Below are 11750 nucleotides of genomic sequence, written 5' to 3'. Positions count from 1 at the left end.
ATGTTAGTAGATTAGTAGATGTGTTCACATGACCATCCACCATGGATAAACCACAAAGTCCAATATATGATAGCATCCTGGAAATAATGGTAAAAAAAGAATACAAATCATTCACCAAGCAAGATTGTATCTTACTCTAGCTAGATTTGGACAAAGTCTATGACAAAATTACATGGTCGTTCATTGAGGATGTCTTGAAAGCTCTGGGCTTTGGGCCATGGATGTGTTCGTTAACTCTCACCCTTGGTGTTGGAAGTCATTTTGAGCTCTTGTTTAATAAAAAAGTTGTGGGTGCATTCAAAGAAAACATCTATCAAGCAAGGATGCCCATTTATCCCATTTCTTTTTTCCATCGGCTCCCATCTGCTTGTTACTATGCTTGAAGACAATGTTGCAAGAGGGGAGCCAAATGGTGCTCAAGATGGCATTCTTCTCACATAAAAGTTGGTGGTAGCATAGCCAAGGTATATTTGATAGAGTGATTAGCTATTGGTGTGTCCATGGTAGGTTCTTCATCCACTTGTTCTTCCTACATATATGTATTATAAACTACAAATAGGGTGTTAAAGTTACATCATCTCAAGTGAATAGCCCAATGTGCTTTGAATATTTATTTTGGTTTTAGATATTTATTTTATTTATTTGTCAAAGTCTTTGGTAGGGCAATTTACTAAGGGGGTTACTTAAGGTCTCCTAGGTATTATTACATAACTCAGGGGGGTTACTATGTATAAATTGTGTATATCATGTGCGTTCTTATTAAACTCCTTATCTATGAATTTTTGAGAAATAAAAAAACACTCTTTTCTAATTAAATATGTATTTTTTTTTCAATTTCATTTTATGGTACCCTTTTGTACGTAAAAATGTGAGAAAAAAATAAAAATTAATAACCCCTTCTGTTGTACTCACATGATAGTCACATAATTATTAAGTGACCCCCCCAAGTTACATAAGCAACACCAAGTCCCCATTGTATAAATACCCAATTCATTGCTCAACTGGTTTGTTTAGCTCTCTCTCTCTCTCTCTCTCTCTCTCTCTCTCGCATTCTCCCTATTTCTTTATACTTTTGCATCGTTGACTTTGTCAAAACTCTATATATGTGTTATGTGGAGGTGCTGCACAATCTTGATCAACATTTCCATAAGAATCTCTCTCTCATTCATGGGAAGAAGAAGAAGAACCATATCTCTCTACTTTATTACTATATTATCTTCTCTTTTCATGGTGTACATGCTCTACATTAGCTTTCTAGCATAATTCTCTACCTATCTTTCATCATTGCCCTGTTGCAACAAATCAAGAAGCTTTTTAATCGTTGGTAATTACTCCATGAACATAGTAAGAATCTATAAGCACAATAGGCATAATATCTTTGTCTCTATACTTTGATTTCCAGTACATGCAGAAAATCTATGTTCTTGATAGATGTTTTTTGGTGTACATAAGAGATCCAATATATTTTTTAGAGAGTTTTACCTTGTACATGTTGTCTGCAAATCTTTCTTGAGTGAAGACTTATGATCAAAATACAGGTTGTTTTCCACTTCATAATCCATACTATGGACTTGAGGCTCTTTGGAGAGCTAATGTTTAGAATTATCGAGGGTCAGAAAACCCACTTAACACTCTCTCTCTCTCTCTCTCTCTCTCTCTCTCTCTCTCACACACACACACACACACACACACACACACACACACACACACACACACACACACACACACACACACACACACACACACACACACACACACACACACACACACACACACACACACACACACACTCATTCATCTTCCTTATTTGCACGATCCTCCAACAACTACCATGATCTCCAGTGGAACTCACCATAGCCCCACCATCCCTACACGTGGTAGGCGGGAAAGCTTGAAGGAGACACTGTAGTCAATAATGCCTCAAAACGATGTCTCTCAAGCGGCTTCCAGGTGGGCAGGTGAAGAAGACTTTGCACTAGGCATATCAAAAGGCATGAGAGTTCTCGAGTCGTAGATGTAGGTGACAAGAAGCATTTCTTTTGTGGCCGATGTTGGAGAGCATCGAATCTCAAAACGCTCATTGACGGATAAAGCGGGGAGGCAATTTTTGCACAGCATTCTAAAATGCTACCTAGCATAGTACTCAAGAACTTGATGTTGTTGATAGTGGTGTGAATTTCCTATGAATTCTGAAATGCAACAACAAAGATTCCCACCAGTGGCGTTCTAAAATGTTATCACGATTGCAGATCTTGTCAATGGCTATACACAAAATTTGTGATTTTTTGCTTGCATGCTATTGCTAGCAATTCAAAATGAAGAGGTTGGTACTAGGCATGCTTAACATCTAAAAATTCTGTAGTAGCAAGTAAGGAATCTTTAAATGCCACCTCTGCTGCATGCAAATCAACCAAAAGCTTTTTAAAACACTACTTGAAAGCTCGTTGGCAACGATAGCTTCAAAATCCTGTTTTGTTTGGGAACGGCATAGCCCAAGCAAAAGCACATGCTTGAATAGGTAATACAAGTATAAAAGAGGATATTTGAATCCTTCAAATAAGAGTATTTTTGGCTATCATGCGTGCATCAAAACGGCTACTCTAGATGGCCCGGTTGAGCAAGATGTGTGAACTTTGAAGTACAAGCTTTTGCGATCATAGAAGATGGTCAATCAACATATGCATACCGACTTGAGGTATTTTTGACCAATTGAAGACCAACATGATTTAAATATCAGGGGTATTTTACATATCAACTTAAACATAGCACCTCTTGTGTATACATATGCCATTTACATTGAGGGCCGCTTTTCAAATTTTGGTTCACCTCTCTCTTGGTTGACGGCAAGGCTTCAAGGCTTCACGGATGAACGCCCACTTCAAGATTCAAAGCTTGGAGGAAATTCTATTACAAAATCTTGCCATGGGACGGATAGTCAAAAGGGTGCATTACGGTCAAGCATTGGTGGAGCCAATAGCATCTTCCTTTCCCATGCTTTTCTTCTCATGGGGCTCCACTCGTAATTTATTTAAGAAATATAATATCTATAGACTAAAAATAGGGTGGCCAAAAATGAAGCCAAAGTCAACATAGGAGGAGGGAGGGGCCTCCTTGAATCCTCTCCCTCTCTCTCCCTCAGCCAACCATCGTTCTCTCTCTCTCTCTCTCTCTCTCTCTCTCTCTCTCTGTGTGTGTGTGTGTGTGTGTGTGTGTGTGACCAACCAAAAAGCTCAATCTCTCCCCTACACACACACACACACAGACACGCACACACACAAAAACACACACAAGTTGAAAACAACCAACTTTCAGCACATACACACTCACACATACACATACACATTCTTCACTCTCACACTCATGTCTTCCCCAAACTCTCCATGGCTGAAAATTCGCCCTCTCTTTCTCCCTCTCTAAAATCAATGGTTCTCTCTCTCCTTCCTCTCTCATGCACACACACTTGCACACACTTGCAGACACACATATGCTTGCATACATACACACATCTCTCTTCTAATTCCTCTCCCTCTATGGTGAGATCTCTCTCCCTCCCTCTCAAGCACAATTACCCACTCTCTCTTTTCCATTTTCCCCTCTATGTCGAATCAGCCATAAGCTTTGATTAAGCTGATTTTCATCCATACACACTTGCATGCACTTTCACACATACACACTCCTCGGCGAAGGTCGCAACAAGAATGGCGGCGACCATGACGACAACAACTGAAGCACATGTCTATGGCTGCAGACAACACGACAAAGCTAGATGCATACTTGGACGGGCATAACATCACCAAGTTGAGCATCAACGAGCATATTGCAACCCACTCACACATGCATTTGGTGTGGTCTTTGATGGCACGACCACTTGTAAATTTCTTATTTTACCCTACCTATCATCACCCTAACCTTTTTCATGTAGTTTTCAAAAAACCAAACTTCATTGTATATTCTCCTTCTCTCTCTAGCAATGGCCACCCATCAACTAGAGAGCATCTAGCCGGCATCATCATCCCTAAATAACACCAGGGTAATGGTCTTCCTAGAGCATCGGGCCATGTGCTAGGTCCATCTTTTCTAGAATTAAAAATTGTAGAAGATTTCTCCCCTCAATCTATATAAGGAGGGTTAGAAGTCACTCTCAAGCACACGATTACCAGCACAAGATTGTCACAAACACCATCATCATCACACTACCACTTTGAGAGAGAGACATCACCAAAGAACACACACCACTGCTATGACATGATGCATGGCATGGGACATGAGAGAGGAAGCATAACAATGTAGTGGGATGCACGAACACACACACCACATACATTTCACACAACAATCTTGTACTAAGGAAGTAGGAAAACACTTGAAGGCACCATGAGAACTCTGGGGCAATGATCGACAACTCCATTCTACTCTTGGGTATTCCTAGAACTTGTCATTGCTGATAATTCTGCCAGCGTTCCCATCGTCATGATGTTTCCTATACTAATCTTGCCGCTAATCTACTAACCTGCTAACTCTGGAGATTTTCATGCACCATATGGAGGTCCGTACTCCATTGCACATGTTCTACATCACGAGCTCTCTCTCTCTCTCTCTCTCTCTCTCTCTCTCTCTCTCTTCCTTCTTGATGTTGGTGTCATCTCTAAGCCACCATTGTAAGTATCATTAAGAAAATAAGTTTGATCTCCTCATGATTTTGTGTGATTCTCTCTCTCTTCCTAGCTCTCCATTTGGGATTATGCTTGCTAGTGTCTTTGCAAGTCATGTTGTCTTGATTTTGTCAAATGTCTCATGCTACAATGCCTCCACTAGCTAGATCCCTGTCAAACAATCGACGACATAGACCACTCACATGTGGCTTGCATGACCTTGAGATTGTACTTAAATGTTTTGTCTTGCCACTCGGGAACTCCTTGATAAGTCCACATCCATGAAACTCCAAAGATGATTTTATCATTTAGTTATGTATCAGCAATGATGTGAAATTGATGTGGGCAATGTTTATTGTCAATGTTAATGGAGACATTTGCTTGTCACAAACTAAGCATTGTTCCCATTTTAGCTGCCTTTAGCTCAATCATGGTCGGTTCGATCATGGAGCTTGATAGTTTGAGGTATGTCAAATACCGCATGGCATTGACATGTGCTCCAGTATCTATAAGCTCTCTTTGTGTCGTTCCATTAGCTAGCTAGACATTGATTCGTGTATCCATTCCTCCAAGCCAACTTTGCTTGATTTGGATAGATGAAATTAGAGGAGAAGGTGTTGTAGGTGTGCTGGATTTTGTCATTCTCCTTACGCTTCAAATCTGCGACCAAGATTCCTCATGTGCCTATTCTTTAATTTCTTGAGTCTAATGCTTCCTTTTCTTTGCTTCGTGTATCTTTTCCAACATTTTTGCAATGTGAGGTTGATGATACTTCTTCAATCTGCATCCATTGATTCGATTAGACATTACCTCTTCCTCCAATGTTGCAAGTGGGACATCACCACATGGTGATATGTCATTGATCACAAATGGGTCGTTACCTTACCTTTTTAGTTTCTTGGAGTGTTGCTTCAAGGTGTAGACTAATACATTATTAGTCACCTTTTTGAAACTCCTTGCTTATCACATGTTGGTCATGAAATTCTTTCATTTGTCTCTCTTTTTGCATAGATGACTGAAACTGATTTGAGTCTCAACTCATCAAGCTAGGTTAGCTATTCCAATCCATCCTAAATATTTTTCCACATGGGTAGTATGGAATTTATCCCAAAGACCAAATTAAAAGGTGTTCGTATTTTGTGGCAATTTTGTATGCTACCCGCGGATATGCCCAAAAAGCTAACTGTAGTTTTTGATCCCAATTCGTACTTGATTTGCTTACAATTTTTGTAAGCATCATGTATATAATTTTTTTTGTGCTCTTAGCTTGCCCGGTTGCTTGAGGGTGATATGATGCTGATTTGAAATGAAGCAACATAAAATCTAGTAATAAATATTCAACCATATCATTGAAGAAATGAGTCCCTTGATCACTCACACTCTCAATCAAAATCCCATATCTCGTGAAAATGTTCTCATCAAGAATTGCAATGTTGTTCTGGAATCATTCATTTGTGTTGACCCATTTGGTTAAGTAATATGTAGCCACTATGATGTATTGAGCATGCATTCAATATGTTGGTGGTGAGATAGGTCCAACCAACTCTATCCCCCACTTGGAAAATTCCCTTGTCTCCATCATTGGTCTCAACGGCATTTCATCTCATCACATAGGCACTTTGTTTATTGGCAATCATCAGATCGTTTGAAATAATGCTATGCATCCATAAGTAGGCCACTAGATTCCTACAAGGAGGATCACTTTGCACTCTCAAGTCGACTCGAATGACATAGAGTACAATGAAGATTCAGACAACAAAAATGTTGTACGTCTGCATAGTATGGAGGAGGATGCTTTTCAAGGCCTACCAAAAGATGAAGATGAAGTGCACACAACATCCATAGAAGAAGAGTTAGCTGCCAATGATTTAGGCATGGAGACAAATGATGACTCTCTCATAGCTCGAGCTTTAGCCTCCATCACGGACACTAAGATTTTGATTGAACTTGCTGCCCAACCCAACCCATTGGTTGTCTTCGACACCATTATCCCCTACCACTCCCTCTGTTCGATTTTCAATACAACCAATCTGACGACACTTGGTATCTCTACGTTAGCAGCGGCTACTCTTGGCGGTACACATTTCCAACTTAAAAAATGCATCAACTTTTTCACCACTTTGTCTAGCTGCATGGTAACTGAGAAATTCTTGGGGATTCCATCGGGCTAGCCACTACATCTGCATCATTCCCTAATACTGTTTGGGCATATCATGGCCATCATGAATACTCCTTAGTTGACAACGTAGTATCCATCACCAATGATCTGCTGTCATCTTCACATCCCAACTTTCAAGGGAACAAAAAAAACTTCAATATCCTCTCCTACTACTTCTTATTTAGAGCACAATTTGAGCCTGATGCCAACCCCAAACCTCAACACACACACACACACACACACACACACACACACACACACACACACACACTATTTGTGATACATTTTGTTGCCTAGTCACACACACTCCTTTTCTTTTCCATAAGCTAATTTTAGATCACCTCCATAATAGAGCAAAGCGCTATAGATAGCAAATAAATAGTAATCATCATTTCTGTTGTTACTCCACTCCCTTACTTCTTTGGTATATAGAAAAACTTGACTCTACATCTAAATCTAGGCGCATTACATCTTCACTTCCACATAGAACCTCAACATTGACTGTAGCACCTCCAACATCGGCTTCAATTGCCCCCAAAAAGGGTAAACGTTAAGTCAATTCCCCTCCTCATCACATGCCGACTACACTTCTCTGGGAAAAGGTTCTTTGAGATTCACCAACTTCTCTCAAAGTCCTCCCTTTCTTAGAGTCACAACACATCACTTCACTTTCACTTGCACAAGCCACCACTCACACTGCCCAACCATCTTTCACTGCACAAGCACCTTCATCACCCACACACATCGACCTTTGTCACAACGCCTTGCCAACTACCTTGTCTGCACCACTTTCCAGCACTCCGTCGAACACCTCTGCACATGGAATTTCATGCTATTTTTCTCACACTCCATGATCACTGGCCCCATCTTCATCACTGTAGATCGTCATCCTACACTACCTACAGAGCTGGCCCACGACACACCACCCCAAACACCTCCCACTACTACACTATTCAGAGTGGAATTCTTCACCTCCACCTCTCAGTCATCAGGCCTACCAGCCTGCCTTGATAAGAATTGGGTACTCTCGGACACTCACATCATCACCATGAAGGTTTGAGAGCACGCCCGTACACTCTTGTCCCTCCATTCCCAAATACACAAGATTTAGACTGCTCAGACTTTAGAGATTCAACGATTGTGGATAGAGAACCTTGACCTCCGTCGGGTTCTCAATCCCCAAGCGGCTACCATTACCACCCATGATGCTTGCATTTCTTCTCTATGAGAAGATATACATCGATTGGCACAACGCTATAGCAGTATGTTTTGTCATCGACGACGACTACAACGGAGAATGCATTATACACCTTTACGGCACTGGCCTTGACCACTTCATTGGAGTGAGCGATTACTTCAGCTCCAGCAGTCACATCACGTACGCCTTCTCTCACACCCTAGCACCACCTTCACCATCTTACTCGCCCCCAACTTCACCACCTGCACCCTGGCACTACAACACTACCACACTTGCCACACCTAGAACACACTTATTCTCCACTTTTGACACCACGTGAACAACACCCACATTATTTTCCCATGAGTTTCACTTCTTCTACCACTGTTTTCCATGCACACTCATCCTCTTTATGACATGCATCATCTCCAATGCTCGTTTCTATCACTCCCATGATACCACCACCCACTTCAAACAACCCACAACTCATCTCGGTTATGTCTACTAGATCCTCCTTATTGGCGATACCACTTGTCACATAGGGTACTTTGGTATAGTCTACGATAGGCTCCAATACATTCCTTTCCACAGCTTGCTTCTTCACCCATCTCTACACTCCCACCCTTCCTACCTACAAGCCCAATACCTCCATCTCTACCACCCACTCCACATATGCATAGTGTGGCCTCCATAGCTCCTCCTTTATAGTTCCACCCTTTTCAGGCCCACTATCCACATTACCCATTTCCTTACATGGGCCTCACCACACCTCATGTCTACCGTCCCCATGGGTCTCCCTCTCAATCCTCAAAACCTATCTATCATCCAATGCCGCCAGACTACTCTCTGCCGTACCCACCATACCCTCTCCACTTCGCTCCTCCACACCACTCTTTTCCACAGTCCCCCATGCCAACAACACCACCAGCCTCTTCCTCCCAATCATCAGAGCAGCAACAGCAATAGCAAAATTCTTAATGCCTCCCACCTTTTTTAAGACATTGTACATACCATGTTGGAGTTTCTTTCACTGTTAAATTCAATTTTCAATTTTCAGGTTCAGTACACTTTCAATTCTTGGTGCACCACTCTCGGGAAGATGAGTGGATTAGTGAAGTATCTGCTACACCAAGCTTAGCTTTCATGGACACCTTGGTGGACGTACTCCAGAGGAAACCATCTTCAATTTGGATAACACTTGGTTTGGGCGCCCATGCACTCTTGGACCGCCCATCGACCAGTGTGGATACACCGATCGGTTCGGGTGGGGCTTAGACCACCTTGGCTAGGAAGGTAGCATTGATCATCCAGAGTGTGGCCACCCCTTTTAGAGCATTCAGGAGCTACCGGACAAAACTTCTTTAGTAGCCGGGGTGATAGTGAACCAGGGCTAAGCTAGGCCATCAGTGGCCAGCTAGGTTGACTCACTGGTGGCTTTATTACTACACCACTGGCAGATACTTGTAGTTGTCAGGGTCACCTTGGCTTGATATTTTTCAGTCGGATCGGATATGTGTGGTGGTTGGACAACGCCCCTAGCTTGTGGATATATACAGAGCATGTGGACAACACAGAGAGACAGTCTTGAGAGAGTCTAACCAGAGTTCTAGAATCTGGTCCTAGTCTTGTACACTCTTGGGCACTAGTCTTGGAGCACTTCACCTTGGTGGTTTGGACTCAATTTTGTGAGCCTTGTAGTCATGTTGTCTAGTCCTATTGTGTTTTGCCTATCTGCCTTGTGGTTTTTGGTTGTACTTATAGCATTGTACTCTCCATTGCACCTCAGCCTTTACATCCCCATTGTACCTTGTTGGTAGTCGTGGACTGGGTAGAGTTGCTCATAGCTAGACTAGTCTTTGTATGGTCTTTTTGGTTATGTACAGGGTGCTGCCTTGGAGGGCTTGTGGACATTGTTAGTTTTTGTTCATTGTTCAGTTCAATTCTATTTTTGTGTCTCGTACTATTTGAGCTAGCTTGTGAGTCTGCATGCATACTGCATCCAGAGCACCCCACCACTAGAGAGAACCGTGTAAATATTTTTGCTCTACATTATGTCTACACTCATTGTGAGGTAGGCCTCTCTATAGGTCATGAACGTGGTCAGAGAAATTGTCATTTGTTGAGACCACTCTTTGGTGAGAGCTCATGAGGTGTGTGGATATGGAGAGGTGTGTGGCTATGGAGTCCTTGAGCTTATCCTTGCTCATGTGAATTTTATTAACACTAATCAATGCTTGATTCTCTTTCACTATGCATCTCTCATACTCTCTTGTGATAACGATGCTTCATTAGCTAGATCGTAACTAATTAGTGGTTAATCTCACTCTAATCTTATGTGATTGCCCTTTATTATTTTTACGTGTGCACTTGTGATTAGTGTGTTGCATGATATGATTAGTCATGTGTGCATCTTTGCGATCCATGTGTGTGCACTTGTGATTAGTGTGTTGCATGATATGATTAGTTATGTGTGCATCTTTGCAATTATTAATGTGTGTGACTGGGTTGATTTGAGGTGAATAGAAGTGGATGTGGAGATTGCCAAACATGTGGGTTAGCTCCGTCATAGGCCGAGAAGATCACTTCATAGAGTTTCCATTCGTGTTCCCATGATTAGATCACTAGTCGGTGAGTGCTTTCATGCTGTAGCCGGGTAGGTCATCACTCTAGAAAGACAATTATTGTTGGTCACACTGGAGCTATGCTACGATGGTATCCTCAACATTTGGTGCCATTTTTGGGGAGCGACAACCTCACTAATTTCACTTGTGTGCTTGTTGTTTTGTGGATTTTGGATGTGTTTCCTTGAGGCATTGTATTCAATTTCGCCTATTTTGCTACCAAATTTTGCTAGTTGTGTGTTTACACACTCTTCTTTCACATACTAATTTCGCTATTTTTTGCTAGTTAGACTAACATTTTGTTCTTATGCTTTGATATTGGCCTAATTAGAGGCTTGGATTGCATTCTAGCAATGCCGGTTTGTGCTAATCACTTCATGATTTGTTGATTTTGGAATGCAAGATTAGGGCTTTGGAGCATCGATGAAAGAGGGCTACACATTGTGTAATCAGCGGTTAGATGGTGACATTGGACTCATATCTTGTACGGTATGCTTAGCCGTTATCAATTTGTGATTAGGAACTTTTGATTTTGCATCTTTTCACGTCGTCGTATTGCCAAAATCTATTGGAATTGAATGTACAAATTGATGGTTTCATGTGCGAAGGTGCAATGTTAATTTGCCTAATTGCATGCTTGAATGGTCAATCGCTATTATGTGCACCAATATCAATTGTGTATGCATTCTGTATGTATGCCTAATTTTAGGTGTGTATGCACTATTTTGCCCTTGTGTGTGCATCTTAAAATCAATGTGTGCTTAATGATTTTGCCAATGTGATATTTGATTTGTGTTGTGGTCATGCCCAGTTAGACGTTCGTGTGTTCAATTTGCAAGTTTGATATAATTAACACTTGTGTGTGCACCTAAAAATTGGTAAAAACTGCTAATTATTAGTGTGTGCGCCTAAAAAATGCTTTAAACCGATGTTTGATTGCAAAATTGATGTGTATAATGGTTGACTACTACATTTTTGAGCTAAATACAAGGTTCTACACACTCCAAATGTGTCAAATTTTGACCTAAAATTGTTGGTTTAATTGCCTAGTTTTAGTTTTTATTGTCAAAATTAATTGGCAATTGAATTGATGTGCTAATTGAGTTTTGATTTGGCTGCACCATTCCTCTATGTGAGGAAACTTT

General features: G+C 41.3%; 1 pseudogene; it reads left to right on the top strand.

The window, feature by feature from the left end:
* The first annotated feature begins 7103 nt into the window (after nt 1-7103).
* On the top strand, nt 7104-7867 carry LOC147434726 (uncharacterized; annotated as a pseudogene).
* The last annotated feature ends 3883 nt before the right edge of the window (nt 7868-11750 follow it).

The sequence above is a fragment of the Adiantum capillus-veneris genome, chromosome 19 (genome assembly GCF_014529385.1).
Source record: "Adiantum capillus-veneris isolate H3 chromosome 19, ASM1452938v2, whole genome shotgun sequence".
In the NCBI taxonomy this organism is placed as follows: domain Eukaryota; kingdom Viridiplantae; phylum Streptophyta; class Polypodiopsida; order Polypodiales; family Pteridaceae; genus Adiantum; species Adiantum capillus-veneris.
The sequence above is the reverse complement of the archived record's forward strand: the minus strand, read 5'-3'. Positions and strand labels throughout refer to the sequence as shown.